Source organism: Dendropsophus ebraccatus, chromosome 6, assembly GCF_027789765.1.
Source record: "Dendropsophus ebraccatus isolate aDenEbr1 chromosome 6, aDenEbr1.pat, whole genome shotgun sequence".
Classification (NCBI taxonomy): domain Eukaryota; kingdom Metazoa; phylum Chordata; class Amphibia; order Anura; family Hylidae; genus Dendropsophus; species Dendropsophus ebraccatus.
In genome coordinates, this window is record NC_091459.1 from 29865582 (window position 1) to 29886035 (window position 20454).

A 20454-nucleotide genomic window follows, 5' to 3' on the forward strand; every position below is an offset into this window, starting at 1 on the left:
ACATTTTCTAGCTCTGAATTATAAAGGGGAACAGGTGCAGAGTGATTTCTGAATTCTAAGGTGTTCATTCTACCATTTTATTATTCATTTTATAGTCTATGCATGGATGTTCATTTAGCAGAGGAAATGGTACATATTCTGTAACACCACATCAACATAGCTGAAAGAGAGAGTTGCTAACAAACAGATATGATGAAATGTTTATTTATGAAGTACTTTCCTAAGCAAGACTGCCGAAACTTGACATGTTGCATGGATTATTTAATAAAAAAAATATGGATGAAACATCCCAGTATGTTAGTTCCTGAACAGCTTTGACATTTGCATTTGTTTTGAAATGTTAAAGTAGAATTTCCATTTCCAATATATCAGTTTTTTTCCACTAAAAATTATTTTTAAGGAAATGTCAATTGTTTTGTTGTAGAATGGAGTTTTATATGACTCTACTTAAAGTGACACTGTCACCCCCTTTGTGCATTATGACATCTCTACACAGGTGTAATGGGTAAATTTAGCGGTTTTCATACCATATTTTATATCATACGTTATGGTGCTTGTTCAAGTAAAAAATCATCTTTTATCAACTGCAGATTATGTTAAGTGGGCGGGGCCTCGCTGCATTAGCGCCACTTAGCCCCACCCACAACGCCACCATTGACCAACGGTGGCATTATGGCACTTAACACAATCTGCAGTTCATAAAAGATTACTTTTTACTTAAGCAAGCACCATGACGTATGATATAAAATAAGGTGTGAAAACTGCTAAATTTACACCTGTGTAGAGATGTCAGAATGCACAAAAGGGGGTGACAGCGTCACTTTAAAGAGCAGCTATCACAGATCTAACCACGATGATGTTACAATATACTCTCATTGGAGGACTCAACTGCTTGGACACTTTTTGAGGCTACTTTCACATGTGCACTTATTAGGGGACATTTATTAAGGAGCCTAATGCTGCGTTTACACGGAACAAATTTTCTAACGATTTTTCGTCTAAACGCTGATCGTTATAAAAACCAAATCGTTGCTTCAAAATTGTTAAACGATCAACTGGGCGAATTATCGCTTTGTGTAAACGCAGCATAATGTGTGCCACTATTCTAATGGAGATTGGTGTATATTTTGTTCCAATAACTTGTGACTGATTCATTAAAATGTAGCACTGCTATAGTAAATGTATCTAAGTAAAAAGTCGCAAATATGAAAAAAAAATCATGAAAATTATATTCACCTGGTACTGACCAGACATAAGCCTGCGCCTGTTTGTGCGACTTTTTAAAAAGTCGCAAATGTTAAATTGGGCGATAATCCCGGATTATACGAACTTTTGGTTAAACACTCAAAACAGGCAGATTAAGAAAAAGTGGCATCTAAAAAATATTCGCCTGTCGAATACTGGTTCATAAATAGAACTAAGACTAAAAATGGGGGAAAAATCCAATTATTCACCGAAAAATAGGCGCAAAGCCCTTGATAAATTTTCCACAATGTATTTCAGTTTTTCTCTTCAATTATAGGAACCAAAAAAAAAAAAAACGGATTAAGCTGGATTCATCACATGAAGAACACCTATAGTGCTAACGGACCCCATAAATACAGTCAGGCCCTGCACAGATTTCAATTCAGTCTAAAGCATAACCTGATGCTGACTGTATACCACTCAGCACTCCAGAGGGATTAAGTGGGGGCAGAGGCTGCAGATCAGAAAAAAAAAAAATCAGCATTTATGCGCTGGTAAATATATTCAGATTTTCTTTTTTAAGTTATGTTCACACGTCTTTTTTTGGCCAATTGGCGGCCAATTTTTTTGGGACAGCCATAACTTTTTTTTTGCAAATTACGATCGTTTCATAAAACAGCCACATTTTTGTGTCAAAATGACGACCTTCCCAAAATAAAAGCTGCAAAATGGCCAAAAAAGACCTTGTGTGAACATAGCCTAACTTTGTATAACCTGCATTAGAATTTGCAGCAGCAAATGTACAGTAAAAGCCTTTGTATTAGTGCAGATTTCTCATCATTTCTCTTGGTGCAGAAATTCTGGAGATTTTTTAGAAAACCTCTCCTGCTCGAGACAGTTCTTGACATGGACAGAGGTGGCAGCAGAGAGCACTGTGTCAGACTGGAAAAAAACCTTCACTTTCTGCAGTACACACAGCAGCTGATAAGTATGGGAAAACTTAAGATTTTTAAATAAAAGTAATGTACACCAGTTGATTTGATTTTTTTTTCCCAGAGTACCCCTTTAAGCTAGTTTCACACAGCAATATCTGTCTCAGTATTATTTGTAGTTAGAAGATAAAAACAGAAGTAATGAAGTTATGTCACTTATTAATGAGGCTGCTTTGCACTTTGGGGTGCTTCCTTTAAGGAGGGCTAAACATAATCTACATGCAGCGCAGGGGTTAGTGGGAATTGTAGTAGTGAGCAGTTGTCGCCACCTTGCCCAGGGAGAGGATTTTGGAGCACTGGTATCAAGAGGCTATGGAAGACAGAGAAACCAGGTATTTCTGCACTTGTTGGACGGCACTGGTTATCTGTAGTGGTATCACACACAGCATGGCTTAGGGCCCTATTCCACAGTAACAATAATCGGCCGGATCAGCCCCATTTGGCCCGATTCGGCCGATTATCGTTCGGTGAAATAGAGAGAACGATCAGCCGATGATCGTGTCATCGGCTGATCGTTCATTTAGGCCCAGACCTAAAATCATCGTTCCCCCACCGCACATCGCTACGGTTGAATAGCGGTGCACGGCGGGCGACCGACGATTTGAGAAGAAACAGCAGCAGCATACATTACCTGGCTGCAGGGCTTCTACTCTGCGCTGTCTTCATCCCCGGGTCCCGCGCGCTCTATCTTCTGAATGGCCGGTCAGTTGACGGGAGCGCTCAGCCAATCACAGGCCGGGACCGCCACGGCCTGTGATTGGCTGAGTGTGGCCTGTCAGCTGACCGGCCATTCAGAAGATAGAGCGCGGGGGACCCGGGGAGGAGACGGAGGGAGGACAAGCCCTGCAGCCAGGTAATGTATGATGCTGCAAGGGCTGCAAGGACATCTGTAACGATGTCCTTGCAGCCCTCGCTCAACGATCATCGGGCCGTGGAATAGGCCCAGTAAACGAGCGGCGATCTAGCAGATCGCCGCTCGTTTACATCGTTGATCGGGCCCTCCTCGGCCCGTGGAATAGGACCCTTAGATACACTAGTATTACACAGAGTGGCTTACATACACTAGTATCAAAGTGCTTAGAATGTGGAGACCAACTGCGGAACACACACGCTGACACACATACAATATATACACAGACCCTGAAGCAGAAATATACTGTACACACTCACACATACTGACATACATATATACACACAGATACTGATGTACATATACACACACACACACACACACACTGGCACACATATATACACACACACATTCACATATATACACACAGATAATGACGTACATATATACACACACACTGGCACACATATATACACACACATTCACATATACAGTATACAGAAACATCACAGACACACACATTTACACTGGAATGTGATTACACTAGTGCCAATGTATACGCCATGAATAGAGCATACACAGAAAAATCATGTGTAATAAGTGTATTAAGAACTGTAGTGTAATATGAACTATTCAGTCAGAAATAATATCGTCTGCTGCAGAACATCTTTTCTTTATAAGTAGATCTGTCACATTGGTGGAGTGAGAGACAGTATAAGTTGGGAAGCATTTTCTTGTGGTGGGATCTCTTACAAGTTCCCAGCATTAATAGAAGCAGCTGCAGAACATCTTTGGGAGCAAAACTGTCAATCACTTAAGACTCCACTGAGACACACACACACACACACACACACAGTAGATAAACATATCGACATATACATATATACCCACAGATACATACACTCACTGAAACACAAGTGACGTCACTCTCCCACTACGGATTCCGGTAGAGACTCAAAAACCAACGCAGGGATAGAAAAAATACAACCGCATTGGAGGGGGGGGGGGGGATTTTGTGGAAGCCATGTCTAGGGAGAGTCGCTACATTTTTTTACTAAACACATTAATTCCAAACTGAATTTTTGCTTTAGTTTTTTTTGAATAGAATAAAATAAAATACTGGTCCTGTAGGTTGAGTTTTGTAATATTCTCAAGTAACTGAAATATTTTTAATCTAATAAAGGTGAACAATAGTTGTGTAACTAAAAGAGCATAGCTACTATATGGGACAAAATATATTGGACTCTAATGATATTGCACATTTAACTGATCTGCATATAGGGATATTGCACATTCTAGCTGATTTGCATATAGGGAAATTGCACACTTTAGCTGATTTGCATGAAATACCGCAACAAAACCGCAGCATGAAGACAAAATAGAATCAGATGGAGGTGCCAACGAGGAATAAGGAATGAAGTTTTATTATCAAGAAAAGCAGATTGCAAAAGGTGGACAAAGGAACTCTCAATATGTAAGATGGAATGTGCCGAACCCATGAAGGATGGAGCCCCTCTCTGTAACCTCAACCCTGATGAAGGCAAACACTTTATTTTGCTGAAAGGCGTTGGGTTTTGAGTCTCTTCTCGCTTCTCGGCCTTTTGGCTAAGATCAAGTGTAGTATCTTGTCTTACTGAACTGCCTTGACTTGACGGCTCAGGTCCTGGGGTACCCCCTGCACTTGGCCTTTGGGCATCGGCGATTTAATTCGTCTTAAGCTCACTGCAGCTATTGGGTGTAGGGCTATTCCCCAGGAACGAGAGTGAACCTTCCTCTCGGCCTGCTGCTCGATTGTCCTGTGCCCGACGGTTTGACCGGAGAACCACTTCGATCCCGCCTGCCGACGAACGATCAACGAAGATGCCCCGGAACCCCGAGAAGGACGACGCTGAACCCCGAAGAAGCCGGCAACGAGGATTTGCATCTCTCCGCCCCCTTCGACGAGGATCTGCATAGCTCCGCCCACCAGGAAAGAGCTCGACCGGGAGAAGCGATGGCCTCTTCAGCAGCGGAGATGAAGAAGACCCAGCAGAAGGAAGCGAGGAAGAGCCAGGAGGCCCGGGTCGTGGATGCCTCTTCCTCTGCCGCCCCAGCTCAGCCGACGACCAGCAAGGCTGCGGATCCAGGCGTCCCTACACTGCGGCCCTGGATGCGCACTACGGTGGCCATGCGACTGAAGAAGGTGGATGGTAGAGAGCCGGACATGTCTGAGGATGTGTTCGCTAAGAAGATGGTCCTGGACCAGGGTTTCTCCAAGGCTGAAACCCTCAGCATTTTCTTCTTCACTGGGATCTTCTATGTGACATTTGCCTCCTTCAACACCTGCAGGAGGTACTGGGAGGCGGTAAAGGCAGCGAGGCCCGAATCCCCTTTCTCTCGCTTTGTAAGCAACTGCTTAATCCAAAGGGAGGAGAGGCGGGTGACGGTTTCAATCCTTAACCCGTACATCCCAGGCAAGGACATCGCCACATTCCTTGCAAGGTACTGCACAGTGGTCAAGGAACCCTCCAAGATCCTGAGCAGCCTTGGATTCTGGACTGGCAAGTGGTCGGTGGTCGTGAGGCTGAACAGGGATGAGTCATCGGACGACGGTTTCCAGCACCTGCCTCAGGCTTTCTCTTTGGGTGACGCTCCAGGCTTCATCTATTACCCGGATATGCCGCAGATCTGCAGGAGATGCAGCAAGAAGGGTCATCAGGCGAAGGACTGCAGCGAAGATTCCTGTAGAGTCTGCCGAGTGCCGGGGCATGGGACCAAGGACTGTCCGAAGGCAAAAACCTGCAACCTCTGCGGCCATGCGGACCACAGCTACAGGGCCTGCCCCCAGAGGGAAAAGAGAACGTGGGCATCCGTGGTTGCTAAAGCTCCGACCAGCCAGCAGCCGGCCGTAGCCCAAGCAGCGCAGAAGCCCAAGGAGAAGGAGAAGAAGAAGAAGGAGGGTAAGAGGACGACGGCCCCTAACCCTCCCCCCACCCCCGCCCTCCCTACCCCTTCCCCCTCCCCTCCTTCCCCCCCTCCCCCCTCTCCCTCCCCGCCCACCCCCACTGAGGAATCCCTCCCCTATCCCATTGCCTCAGTGGGTCCCCTGTCCCCCGCCCCTACCCCCACCCTCCCACCCCACTCCCCCAACCCAGCAGCACTAACCTTTCCTCCCGCTGCTGTGGTTCTCTCCTTGGAGGATTTTCCCCCTCTTGTCCCCACAGTGGTTCCCGACAGGAAGAGGAAAGTGAGGGACAGCCCATCGGCTGAGACCTCCAAGAAAAAGATCATCGAGGTCTGCGAAGATGACCTCCCGGAGGAAAGCGACATGGATCAGGTGGTGGAGAATCTGGTCGACGAACCGGAGGCTTTCGACTTCGAGGACGTCCCAGAGAATGCACACCTGAAAGAGGCGCTGGAGGAGTGCATACGGGAATGGGTCGGGCCGGCGGGCCCCGAAGAAGAGGATCCGCCCGACCGGAGTGGTATCGTATGAGTCTCTGACTAACCCTTTTCTTTTCTCCCCATGGCTAATCTTTCCATCTTTAGCTTAAATGTGCGGAGTATGAGAGATAGGTCTAGATTCCAGACAGTTCTTTCGTTTTTAAATGCTCAGTTGTGCGATGTGTATATGTTGCAGGAATGTGCTCTGTCCTCTTCTAGGTCCTACAACCATCTGGCCAGGCAGTGGTCCCACGGTCCCTCCTACTGGTCCGGCGGGGGCGACTGTAAGTCCGCAGGGGTCGCCATCCTGATCAGGGGAGGCAACTTTACACTTGATTCTGTTCAGGAGCTTGTCTGTGGCAGATTGCTAATTGCAGACGGCTCTTGGGCGGGGGAGCCCGTAAGGCTCATCAATGTGTATGCCTCTCCTGAGAAGGGTGCGCGTCTGGAACTATTCCAGGCCCTGCGGGCCCAGCTCGCAACCTCCAGGGCTGTAGTGTTGGGTGGGGACTTCAACTGCCCCATTGAAGCGGACGGACGCAGTTCTGGGACATCTGTCAAGTTGGATGTCACATCCAAACTGCTCATCGAGATGGTGACTGAAGCATCCTTGCAGGACGTTGTTGGGTCCATCGGGAACGGCTCTGTTAATTATACATGGAGCCGCCCCGATGGCTCGCTCCGTTCTCGGATTGACTTTGTGTTTGCCTCTCGAGCAGTCAGGCAGACTAGGCACTCTATGGTTCCCTGCTTCTTCTCTGACCACAGGGCCATTCTGTTTCAAGGGGTTCTGGGCCATGGTTTCCCATCTGGCCCAGGCTCTTGGAAGCTGAATTGTGCTCTACTGGCTCAGGAGGAGGTTCTGGAGGAGCTTAGAGAGGCCTACATCGTATGGCGCAACGATAAATGTATGTTTGAGCGTGTTAGTGATTGGTGGGAATTTGTTAAGGTTCAATTTCGCAGTTTCTTTCAGGCCAAGAGTGGTCAACAGGCATGCGGAAGAAAGAGGGACTTCAGGAGGCTGCAGCGCGAGCTGCGGTCACTGCAAGACCTTCTCCGGTGCGGCTGGGACGTGAAGGAGGAGCTGGAGGAGACCAAAAAGAGCTTGCAAAGGCACTTTGAGGAGGAATCCAAGCGAATCGTCTTCCGTTCCAAGGTGGAGAACCTGGAGAAGGGTGAGAAATGTAACTCGTTCTTTTTCAGGAAACTCCACGCCGGCCACACGCCCCTGACTGAGCTGCGGGATGAGACCGGAAGTTTGCGGAAGGGCAAAGAGGACGTGATGGGGGTTGTCACTAGCTTCTACCGCAGCCTCTACGCCCCGAAGACCACCGACTCCGAAGTGGCCGACGAGTTCCTGTCAGGTATCACTAACGTTGTTGATCCCGCAGGTGCGTCGGCCATGGACGCCCCCTTGACAGTGGGGGAGCTGCTCTCTGCCGCTAAATCCTTTAGGCCTGGCAGGACCCCGGGCAGTGATGGTCTCCCAGCGGAGCTCTATGTAGCGCTGGGGGATCTCATTTGCCCGGACCTGTTGGAGCTGTACGAGGAGATGGTGGTGGAGGGCAGAATGCCTCCGTCGTTGAGGGAGGGTACGATCACGATCCTGTATAAGCGGAAGGGGGAGAGATGTGACTTGAAAAATTGGCGTCCCATCTCTCTCTTGAACGTGGACTACAAGATCCTCGCCAAGGTGCTGGCCAACCGGCTGAAGAAGGTCATCGGTCAGGTCGTCCATCTGGACCAGACCTGTGGCATTCCCGGCCGCAGGATCGCAGACAGCCTCGCCCTAGTGAGGGACACGGTCCATTACATCCAAAGCCGCCGTGCACACGCGGCCCTGGTCAGCCTTGATCAGGAGAAGGCTTTTGACCGGGTCTCTCACGAGTTCATGGGCAGGGCACTGCGTAGGTTAGGACTTGGTGATATGTTTTGTCGTTTTGTTAACGTTATGTATTTTGATATTTTCAGCAGGGTACTGGTGAACGGCTGGAAGACTGACCCCTTTCCGGTTCTTTCTGGGGTCAGACAAGGCTGCCCTCTCTCACCTCTCCTTTTTGTTTGTGTTATAGAATCCTTCGCGGAGGCTATACGGCAGAACGGAGAGATCAGAGGGATCACCGTACCCGGACCCGATCGACACGAGGTCAAGTGCTCGCTGTACATGGACGACGTGACCGTCTTCTGCGCTGACCAGCGTTCGGTGACCGCACTCGTCCAGACCTGCGAGAAGTTCGGAAAGGCTTCAGGGGCAAAGGTCAACTGCGGGAAGTCGGAGGCTATGCTCTTCGGGGAGTGGCACCTGGCTTCCTCCGCCCCCTTCCCGTTTACCATCAAACCGGACTTCATCAAGATCCTTGGAGTCTGGTTCGGAAAGGAAGGCGCGGCCCTCAAGTCCTGGGAAGAGCGATTGGCTAAGGTCAATACGAAGATCGGGCTGTGGAGCCTCAGACACCTCACCATTGAGGGCAAAGCATTGGTCCTGAGGAACGAAGTTCTGCCTGTGCTCCAGTACACCGCACAGGCCTGGCCCCCCCATGTCACCGTCTGCAGGGCCATCACCAGGACCGTGTTTCGTTTCATCTGGGGCTCCAAAATGGACAGAGTGAAGCGCTCCGTGATGTACAAGGAACCCCGCAAGGGCGGAAAAGGTGTTCCGGATATCCCTACCTTGCTGCGGGCAGCCTTCGTATGTGACTGTGTGCGGAGGACTCTGCAACAGAAAAATGGCTCTGCGGGCAGGTCCATGTCTCGCCTGTTCCTCCTCCCCCTCTGGAGGGGTCTGAGCTGGGACAAGTGGGACAGCTCCATCCCTTACAACTGGCACACTCCCTGGTTCTACGGGGGCGTCGTCAAGTTTGTGAGGGAACACCAACTGGAGGGACTCAAGCCCGACTTGTGGAAGCCAAAAACTGTCCACAAGCTCATCAGAGCACAGGACTCTATGGAGCTCGTTCCAGGGCTCACTGCGGCCACCGCAGAGACTGTATGGACTAATGTGGCTTCGGCGAATTTGACCAACGGGCACAAGGACTTGTCTTGGATGGCCATTCAGGGGGGACTGCCTTTGAGGTCATTCATGCATGCCCGCAACCTGTGCAAAACGCGGTACTGCCCCCGGTGCCCCTTCGTGGAGGAAACATCTTTGCACCTCTTTTGGCAGTGTCCGTTTGCTCAGGGCCTGTTGGACGCCCTGGAACTTGAACTCAGTGACTGTGTGCCCAGGAACAGGCTAACGCACTGCGCGGTGCTGTACGGCCTGTTCCCTGGGAATTTCGGCGATGAGGCAACCCGGGAGGCCTGGCGCCTTATGAACTGTTTTAAGGACGCTATATGGCTTGCCAGGAACCGCCTCATTTTGAAGAAGGAGAGAATGTCCTTTCTGGACTGCCGCAGGCTGGTCCACAGCCTGCTCAGAGACTATTCCATCATGGACAGATCGGACCAGGAAGAAGAGGATTGATACCCCTCTCCTTCCCCCTCTCCCCTTGTGTTGTGTTGTCTTTCAATAAAGCTTCGGGCCTGTGATTTCCCCTCCCTACCCCCCTCTTTCCCACCCCCCTTACCCCATCACTTGTCTGTATTGCTTTATTGTTTGTTGTTTTAGGATTGTTAAGGTATGCGGGAATGTTAGTGTAGCGGGTGGTATGATGTATAGCGTAGGAAGCCTGTGCTGTATGTTGTACCATGGTGCTGAGTATGTAGTGTCTTATTTATTGAACTGTGCTGCGTCACAGTTTATGTATGCCTGACGACGACTGATTGTAATAAAGATATTTTCAATCAAAAAGTTGGGTTTTGAGTCTCTATGGGAATCCGTAGTGGGAGAGAGTGACGTCACTCGGTTCTGTGAACCTTCTTTTTTTTCTTGGGGGGGATTAGCCGCCGGCCGGGGCATCCCTATCCGAACAGTTTGGGAAAAGTATTGCACATTTCTGCACCATAATTGGACCTTGGAGCAACGCCAATGTACCAAATCTCGGTCTGCCATTACCACGAACATTGGAGGAATACTACGCCTATGAAGTTTTTACTGCACGATTTCTACAGGTACTTTCATCTATTTCACAGTGATATCTAGCGTACAACTATAAAAGAGTTTTATCATTGCCTTTTTAAGTACTACAGCTCATAATATCTATGCTTGGCATTTTAGTATTCATTTGTAGTTCACTTTTAGCTATTTCATAGGGACGTACAGCGTGCAATTATATAAAAAGAGACCTATTGTTGCACTTGTATTACAGTACATGTTTACCTGCGCTTGGCACTTTAGTATTTATTAGTTATTTATTTGTGGAGAGAAGCGGGTGACTCCCAGCCTGACAGCTGCAAGACTATCATAGCGCTGGTGTTTGTGAACTTCTGTTTTGTGGGGGCTCCCACACAGTTGGTTCTTTGCATTGTAACTCTCCATCTCTTTGTTCCAGACTCTGGCAGGTCGTTCTCCTCTGTTCCTCTCCTTAGGATATTCAGCCATCTCACTACAGTGAGCGGATGGAACATCACAGTGATAGGCCCTTCTTCATCTCTGGGCCCCTGGCTCTGCCTATGCTGCATGTACTGGTTGTGGGGAGGGATGCTGTCAGTGGCATACCATGAAGGCAGACCAGCTTTTCTGCACCCCTCACTTACTGTGCCCTATAGCAGCCACATGATCTGACTTAGTGGTAGCTACGCCACTGACTTCTGGCATGTTATAGCCACATGTCAGAAATTTGTATTGTGGGGTCCAGGTGCTGAGACCTCCATTAATCGCTAAAATGAAGAGGCAGAGATGCTTAGCAACGCATGCTCTGTCCCTTCATCTCCACTCTCACTACTAATGTGGTGGTGCTGTGGTGGACAGTGGTGGTGCTGTTTTTACAATAAAGTAGCTTTGTTTTTCTAATCCTGGATAACCCCTTTAACCCTTCAAACCAGTGTTTTCGACATAAAGGGTCAAGCAATATTTTTTTTCACTTTTATTTTTTAATTTTCATTTTCTCCACCAATATAGCTATTTTTGGGCTTACTTTTTTGTGCCATTCGTTATATGCCAACGCCACAGTTTTTTATTTTGTGAGTCTATGTGCATACAATACCCAAAAAGCAGAGCATTTGTTAAGAGATTAAATGTGTATTATTATTACATGCGTCTCTCCACTGTAAATCCGTTGCTTTCTATCGGGACCCTCTATGTCGGTTCTCCAGTTCTCATCCTCAGCTGTATGTGCACTCATAACGTGCTAGGTGTGAATTGGGTATTGCTAGAACTCAATGAACATGTGTGCGAAGTTTCAAGCCTTATTGTGTATGCAGCGATTGTAAACAGTAATTTTATGGAGTTAGAGGGTAAGCTACTTATTTTAAAAAGCCACGTAAAAAAGAAGCTGGATGATTAACAAAATGTTAATTGCCATATGTGGTATGTAATTGAAAATGTGATAATTGCCTTATAATTTCAGACATTAGTGCATCATTCACTCCCTCTACAACTGTGTGGGTTTTTCTTTAGGGAAGATTAAAACCTGCTGTAAATTAACAGTTCTACATTTGCAGATACAATTAATGTTTCTTAGTTTAAACTCACCTCAAGCAAACATTAGGCTTCAAGGTTCATTTTAATCTAAATACAAAAAGGCACAATGAGTCGGTTGCTGTGGAAAGAAGACAAAGATGAAATGAAGGTGGTGACGTTTCACTCCTAAGACTTTATGGCGCAGAATGTTTGGGGCCTTTTTAAACTCACCAAAGAAATTATTAAAGTTTGACAAAAGCAATGTAGCCTATGTATAAAGCTGTGCCGCTCTCCGTAGCTATAATGATATGATTATGCTAGAACAAAAATCAGGCAAGGAGTACTCACAGGTATTTATGTTTTACACCAGTGTGGGCGAATCCTCACCCCCTGGGTATACAGAATATTAAAGTCTCACTGTATCATTAAGGCTTATGTGCAGTGTTCAGACAAGTAATGATTTGGAAAAATCCTGCCTGGGGCATTCCTAATGGTGGAGAGGGGGCGGGGAGGAGGGAGGTGCATGGGAGGCCTAGGGCACAGACACTCTTAGCCACACCAATTTGACACAGGGCCGCAAGTTTAAAACTTGTTTTTTTAGGACAATAACTGCATCACCTGCCGAACAAACCCCAGGACAGTTCTTGGATAAAAAGCAGCTATCTGACGGTACAGTCGGTTTAGGGCGGTGTCAGATTGTGGATGCAGAGTCACTTTAAATTTTTTTTTATATTCCTGCATTTTTGGTAACCATAATAAACATGTTATTGTTACCTCTTAACGCTCCCCTGGTGTCCTGATGTGGCCTCTCCTGTGTCCCCTGTTGACTACAGCTCCACTACTTCAGAGACAAGTCCTTCAAGACAGCCCACTTAGCCAATCACTGGCTGTGTGAATGCCCCGTCTCAGACAGTGATTGGCTGAGCAGGCTGACGCAACCAAGACAAGCTTGTCTTGGAAGTAGCGGTGCTGCAGTCAGCGGGGGACACCAGAGAGGCTGCATTGGGACACCAGGGAAGCACGGAAAGGTAAGAATAACATGTTTATTATGTTAACCAACAGGGCAGCATTATATTTAAAAAAAAAATGTAAACGCTGGATAACCCCTTTAATTGTTTGATTAAAATCATGGATATACTATAATAAAATTCCAATATTTTATCAGTACTGTTTATTTATTTTCCTAAAACAACTTGATACCCTAATGTACTTCCAGGCAAATCCTGATATTTACAGTTAATGGCTATAACTATTGTGATTATCATGTTGAGGGATGGGTGAAAAAATAACATCCACTTACCTCCCTGGCTCCTGTGCTGCCACCTGCATTCCTCTTATCTGGTCTCAAGTGTGCGGCCACTTCCTGGTATTGAGGCAGGACTTGACATGTGACGTGGAAGGCCCCCTGAATCATTCCGTGGCTCTAGTGGTGTCCCGCCTCTGCCACTAAATGGTTGAGCATTCCTTCCACATCCAGTCTTAATACCAGAAAGCAGCTGCACACTGTGGACTGGAGGAATGCGGGCGGCAGAGACCTCCTGAAAAAAAGGGATCCAGCCAAAATGACACTTTTCTCGGTACAGTAATTGCGGTTTATGAATAAGTTTTCCATATACTCTGGGAGATTTACCCACAGATATAAAAAATGTTCACTAAAAATATGTTGTGTTAAGAGCCTTATTTCCACAGCACCACTCTACAGTACCCAGGACGCCTGCAGCTTGCTCTGCCCTTAATGCAGCCATTTTTGAGCTCCCCCATTATATGTGGCATCAGTAGATTCTCCTGAGGTTTTTCAGCACCCGCCCTATAAGATGACACCTGGCTTATAAAATGACCCCTGACTTTTAAGAAGATTTTCCTGAGTTAAAAAGTAGTCTTAGGCTCGGTTCACACAGTGTAAGACACCGGTCATTCTGTGACCCAGCCAATGAATTTAGTGTCAGTGAAGATCATCCCAGCCGCTGCTGCAATACCAGCTGGATAAACTTCATTTATGTTGAATAGGGATGCGGGCACACCCATGTGTGTCCGCATCCCAATTCACCATTGAACACAATGGAGAGTGCGGCTGGAGCCGCACTTTCCGCTGTGTTAGATGTCAGTTCTGTGGCCGTTATTCAATGAATAGCAGCCACACAAAACTGACATGTTAGTTTTACTTGCGGCCGCTAGGGATACTGGCCGGAGTGTATACTATGGAAGAGATTTATCAAACATGGTGTAAAGTGAAACTGGCTCAGTTGCCCTTAGCAACCAATCAGATTCCACTTTTCATTTTCCAAAGAGTCTGTGAGGAATGGAAAGTGGAATCTGATTGGTTGCTAGAGGCAGCTGAGACAGTTCTACTCCAGTTTGATAAATCTCCCCCTATGTGTATACACTTCAGCCGGGATTCCATTGATTTCAGCCCAATGCATATTTTGAATTAATCACGGCCATTGTTGCAAATCGCAACAAGGGCCGTGATTAATTCAAAATATGCATTGTGTGAACGTGGCCTTATATGCAGGAAAATACAGTACTGTTTTCTAATCTACTTGGTAAATAAGATGTTCTCTTTCCTCCATCCACATCTTCAGTTTAACATAATGCTGCCAATTGTCTATTAATCTGTGAGGAATACTCAGTGAAGCTCATAGGAAAAGTTAAATGTGACTCTGTGCCGCAGCAGTTTGATAGATCAGTTTACTGTTTCTCCAGCTGCAGGGGTATTAAATGCTAACTACATCCATTTCTGTGATCACTCTACTGTGTCTAACTACACACCCAGCCAAATCTTAGATCTTAAGCAGCCAAATACCTATCTTCCCTTCAGGTAAGACATCAATAAGCACAAGCCTTTTGTTGGATGATTATCGGCCAAATATCTTAGTGCTGACTATTGACTAAGAGAGTTGTATTATAACAAAGCTCGGTTTTGTTGTCAAACAAGTCACTGATCAGCACGGAGCAAAGGTGCTATGTTTTTTTTTTTTACAAAATGCGCTGGACATAGTCTGCTGGGAAAGATATTAAAATATTTACTAGATTTTTAACTATATATGCTGATTGCCTATGCCCTTAGAGCTGTGTATCTGGGCAGAGTAAAGAAAAGAATAAAGTGGCATATCATAGACTCCACTCTCAGGGCGAAAGATGAATGAAAAATTCTGTAGGCACTATTTGAATCAAATAGTTCAGAGGGTTATTGATCTACAGTACTACAGTGCTTAGTCTAACCAGAGTGATGTAAACATGCCGCAGAGAGAACAACAGAAAGTGACAATAAAATAGATTTTTTTACTGCCTTTTATTTATTTTTTATTACAGTCTAAAGCATTTTTTTTTTACTTCCATTGGATAGTTGAGAAATGCCACATGGGGGGGGGGGGGGGGGGGCTGCCGGCTAGACCCCCCTTCTATCACCCAAATGGGTAACTGACACTGATAAAATAGTCAAGCACACTGTCATTGCTATGACTGAAATTGCATTTTAGATGAAACATTTGTCACTGCACTTTATGCTTAAAGTGTAACAGTTAAATCCCCCCCCCCAGAAATCGATAGTACAAGCAATTTTAAGAAACTCTGTAATAGGTTTTATTAAGCAAAAAGCCTCTTTCTGTACTCAAAAAGCAGTTTTTCAGCCCCTCCCCCCCTTTTTCTTATCTGCTCGTTATCAGAAAAACCATATTGATATTGAGGAGCAAAGTGTAGACGAGTTTGCTGAGTCCATTATAACCTATGGGGAAGAGGCTGAGGGGGAAAAGTGAGAAGAAAGAGGAGAGAAGCAACTCTGTTGTTTGGAAGCTGTCTGGGCACATTAAATGCTGGATTCAGAGGTCAAAAAGGTCAGTGCTTATCTTGAAACTTGATGAGAAAGGTTTTCAGGATGATATGCTGTGCAGGGCTACCATTTCTCCTCTCCGTGCTCACTCCCCGCTCCCCATGCTACACTCTGGCTGGCATCCCTAGCGGTGCTGCAAAAAACTGACGTCAATTTTCTGTGGCAGCTATTGGTTCCCTTTAAGGCAGCATAAACCTAGTGATAGATTCCCTTTAAGGCTGGGTTCACACTACGTATATTTCAGTCAGTATTGTGGTCCTCATATAGCAACTAAAACCAGGAGTGGATTAAAAACACAGAAAGGATCTATTCACACAATGTTGAAATTGAGTGGATGGCCGCCATTTAATGGCAAATATTTGCTGTTATTTTAAAACAACGGCTGTTGTATTGAAATAATGGCAGTTATTTACCGTTATATGGCGGTCATCCACTCAATTTCACCATTGTGTGAACAGATCCTTCCTGTGTTTTTAATCCACTCCTGGTTTTAGTTGCTATATGAGGACCACAATACAGACTGAAATATACGTAGTGTGAACCCAGCCTAAAGGGGGACATACAGGGTCACATGACAAAATAGATTAAAGTAAATCCAAAACAAATGTAGAGCTACAAATACAAAAAAAGTGTTACAAAACAATACAAGGAACAGTTCATGGTTACAATGCAATGCAGATCAGCATTGGGCTATGTTCAGACTATGTGAGAGACCGGCTGTTCCGTGCCCAGGCCGGGTCATGGAACTGCCGGTCTCTGAAAAGATCATCCCGGCAGGTACTGCAGCAGTATTGGCCGGATGATCTTTGCAGCCGCAGAGTTCTGATGATGGCACATCCGTGCGCGCCTGCATTAGATATCCCCACAGCACACTATGGAGCAATCAGCTGGAGCCGCTCGCTCTACAGTGTGCACTGACATGGTTTTTTGCGGCCGCTTTTCAATGAATAGTGGCCACAGAAAACTGACATGTCACTATTGTCACATGTCACTACTATGTTTATACGTTCCGGCCGGGTTCCTATAGAAGACAAGGTAATGTATATTCTCGTAATAATCACGGCCGTTGTACAATGACTTTGGTTTTACCAAAATATATTTGTGAACATAGCCTTGCACTGTAATCTGCCTATCATCAGGCAATCCTATAGTGAAGTCTTCATAGTGGGAAAGTAAAAAAGTAAAAAACACGCACACACCCAAATAAAAATATAAATAAAGTACAAAACAGATAAAATCCCCATAGCCCTTAAAGCGATAATAAATGTAGAAAAAAAAAAAAGGTACACATATTTAGTATTGCTATGTGCGTAATGACACTGGTAATAAACGTAAAAACACAGAAAAATGCAACAGCTCACCACAATGGCAAGATACAGACCCACCACAGACATGAAAAGAGTTAAAAGCAGCCCCCCCAATTGCTTAAAAAAAACTTCCCACAAAAATAATGAGGCTCTTGGTTACCATTTGAAAACCATGTAAACCACCCCACCACGATAAGGTAGCCTCATGCTCGGGGCGGACCCTACACTGTACTATGGCCTCTCCATGGTGTACAATACGCCTATGCTCTGGGCATGCAAGATCTATCTTATACCTGCAAAAATAATTGTACCACCTGGGTGGGGTAAGTGGAGTGCACTACCAAGTAGAGGCAGCCCCCCCCCCCCATCTGGAACACAGAAAAAAAAGACAAATTTGGTCAGCTCTCCTAGAACACCATTCACACTAGGCAGGAGCACGTTGCTATGGCTGAAATTGTAAACATAAAAACACAGAGAAATGCAACAGCTCACCACAATGGCAAGATACAGACCCGCTACAGACATGAAAATGGTTAAAAGCAGCCCCCCCAACTGCTAAAAAAAAAAATAAAAGTATCACATAGCTAAACTAAAAAAATAAAAATAAAAAATAGAAAAATGCTAATTTTGTACTTTTTCATGAAATGTGGAGATTTTTCACACAAAAATTGTATGGATATCGGCCAAATTTTACCACTAAGCTAAAGTACAATAATATGTCGCAAAAAAAAAAAAAAAAAATCTCAGAATCGCTAGATGACATTATGCACTTCTAAACAAACCATGACTGCACAACCTAGATAGGTGGGTGCTTCACAACATACTAATACAAATCACAAACAGTCTGGTCAGATAAAAAAAAATTGGCTCTGGTCCTCAAGGCGCTATCTGGACCGGTCCTAAAAGGGTCAATAATAACAACAACAGCAATAATAATAGGAAAATAAATAAATAAAAATGAAAAAAAAAAAAAAAATAGTAATAATAATAATAATAATTCATATGGTCTATATGTTTAGGGCAGTCTCTGAACAATGTAAGAAAGGCTTTAGAAATTATTAGCAAACAATACACAATAGACGCCAACAGAATTCTACATTGTGAAATCTATTTTTATCCCTCTAATTTTTTTTTCACTCTGTCATTTTAAGTCTTTTCAAGTAAATTCCTCTGTAATCAGCTTGAGACATGCCTGTGTGATTAGCAATGCTGCATCCCATTGGGGGATCACTCATCAGTCATAGGTTACTTAAGGCTTCAATGTTAACAGGAATTTCATATAGATTTGGGTCACTAAACCCACCAATTAAAGGTAATATTTAAGTCGTAAATGTAAGGTTGTGCTAGACGGAAACAATGCTATAGTTATTTAGTCCCTTAAGGACGCAGCCAATTTTAGGTCTTTAGGACAAATCCCCAATTTTCTAATTTCACCTGTGTTACTTTATGTGGTAATAACATTGTGATGAATTTACATATTTAAGTGATTGTGACACATTGTACTTAATATCGGTGGTAAAATCTTGATACATTGTGAAAAACTCCAAAATAAAAATTGGGCAAAAATTTGCACCTTTGGAAAATTGAGATTCTTTGCTTGTAAGAAAGATAGTCATGCAACATATATGAGAAAATATTTAGCATAATATTGCACAATATTTAGCATAATATAAATAGCAAAATATTTGGGCCTTGAGGAAGCGCGCGGCGCATGCGCGTGATGCGGCTGTAGCCCAGTTATCTGTCAGCGTCTTTACCGAGCCGCTACAATAAAGGCTTTTTTACTGCTTCATGGGTGAGTGCCACAAATTCTTCTATGGATACTATGAGAAAATATTTAGCAATCGCATGTCTACTTTATGTTGACAATATATAGTAAGCCTTAGGCTATGTTCACACACAGTATTTTTGCTCAGTGTTTGGTCAATATTTTTCAACCAAAACTTGGAATGGATTGAAAACACAGAAAGGCTATGTTCACACACTGTTGAAATATAGTGGATATTTTAACAGGAAATAACGGCCACTGCTTCCAAACGACAACCAGTAATTATTTGCCTTTAAATGGCGACCATCCACTCCAGTTGATTTATTTCAAATCAACTGGTGCCAGAAAGTGCCAGAGATTTGCAGTGGTGTATTCTTTACAATCTGGAGAGCAGGAGAAGTTTCCTATGGGGATTTGCCACTGCTCTGAACAGATCCTGACATGGACAGAGGTGGCAGCAGAGAGCACTGTGTCAGATTGGAAAGAAAACACCACTTCCTGCAGGACATATAACAGCTGATAAGTACTGGAAGACAATTTTTATTTATTTTTTTAAATATAAGTACATTTCAAATCTGTTTCACTTTCTAGGACCAGTTTATTCGAAAGATTTTTTTTTTTTTTTGCTAAACTATCCCTTTAGGAAATTAGAACAAATATTTTGTTTTAGTATGATAAATAACAGCATATATCACCACTATGTTCTCTCCATATCGCAGAGTTGCACAGGAAAGTCTGGTCTGCATAAAGACACACACACATACACACTCACACAAAAACAGAACCAAAAAAACACGGATATTAACAATTTATTTATTTATTTATTTATTTTTTTTTGGGGGGGGGGGTTAAGGACTACATAATCTGGTGGATACATACCAATTCATACATGAAAGGTTCTATATTTAATTTTCAATATACTGCCTTTATTTTTGTTTTTGCAGCAATACTGCAGCAACTTGCTCTTTTTCAATAGATTAAAAAAAAATAATAATTTTATCTATAAATTAGTAAAAGTGACCAACTGTTGGGGCTATTACTCTTATAATTATATGACTATATTAGTTTTGTACTTGTTTCTGTTTTTATTACTCCGAAATATCTAATAAATAGAAAAAAATTTAATATAAAAATAAAGAAATGCATATTCCACTCGATCTGGAAAAAAACAAAGGCCTTATTGAACATTGTTTGTTTTTTTTTGTCATATCTGTTACAGTGGTACCTTGGTTTAAGAGCGTTTTGGTTTAAGAGCTCACAGTTTTTAAAAATTGTGACTTGGTTTAAGAGCATTGCTTTGGTTTAAGAGCTCCCTGTACTGGGTGGGAGGGGGAGTGGGGGAGGGGCATGGTCTGCATAGCGGGGTCTACAGCCCTGTACTCTGACCCAGGAAGTCTCCCTCACCTTCCAAATCATAGCAGATCCACTTTAGGCTGGGGCTTACATGAGGGGACAGGACTGTGGAGGTAATATTTCCATAGCTGTAACCCCTCTCTCCCCAGACAGAGAGTGCTGCATGTATGTGCCCACATCTGTCCTGCTCATTCCTTCATGCTCCCTGCAGTCTCTGTCCGCCCTTGTGTTTCCCATCCTCTCCATT

General features: G+C 44.6%; 1 pseudogene; it reads left to right on the plus strand.

Annotated features, from left to right (window-relative positions):
* The first annotated feature begins 4612 nt into the window (after positions 1-4612).
* Positions 4613-4755, plus strand: LOC138796102 (U2 spliceosomal RNA; annotated as a pseudogene).
* The last annotated feature ends 15699 nt before the right edge of the window (positions 4756-20454 follow it).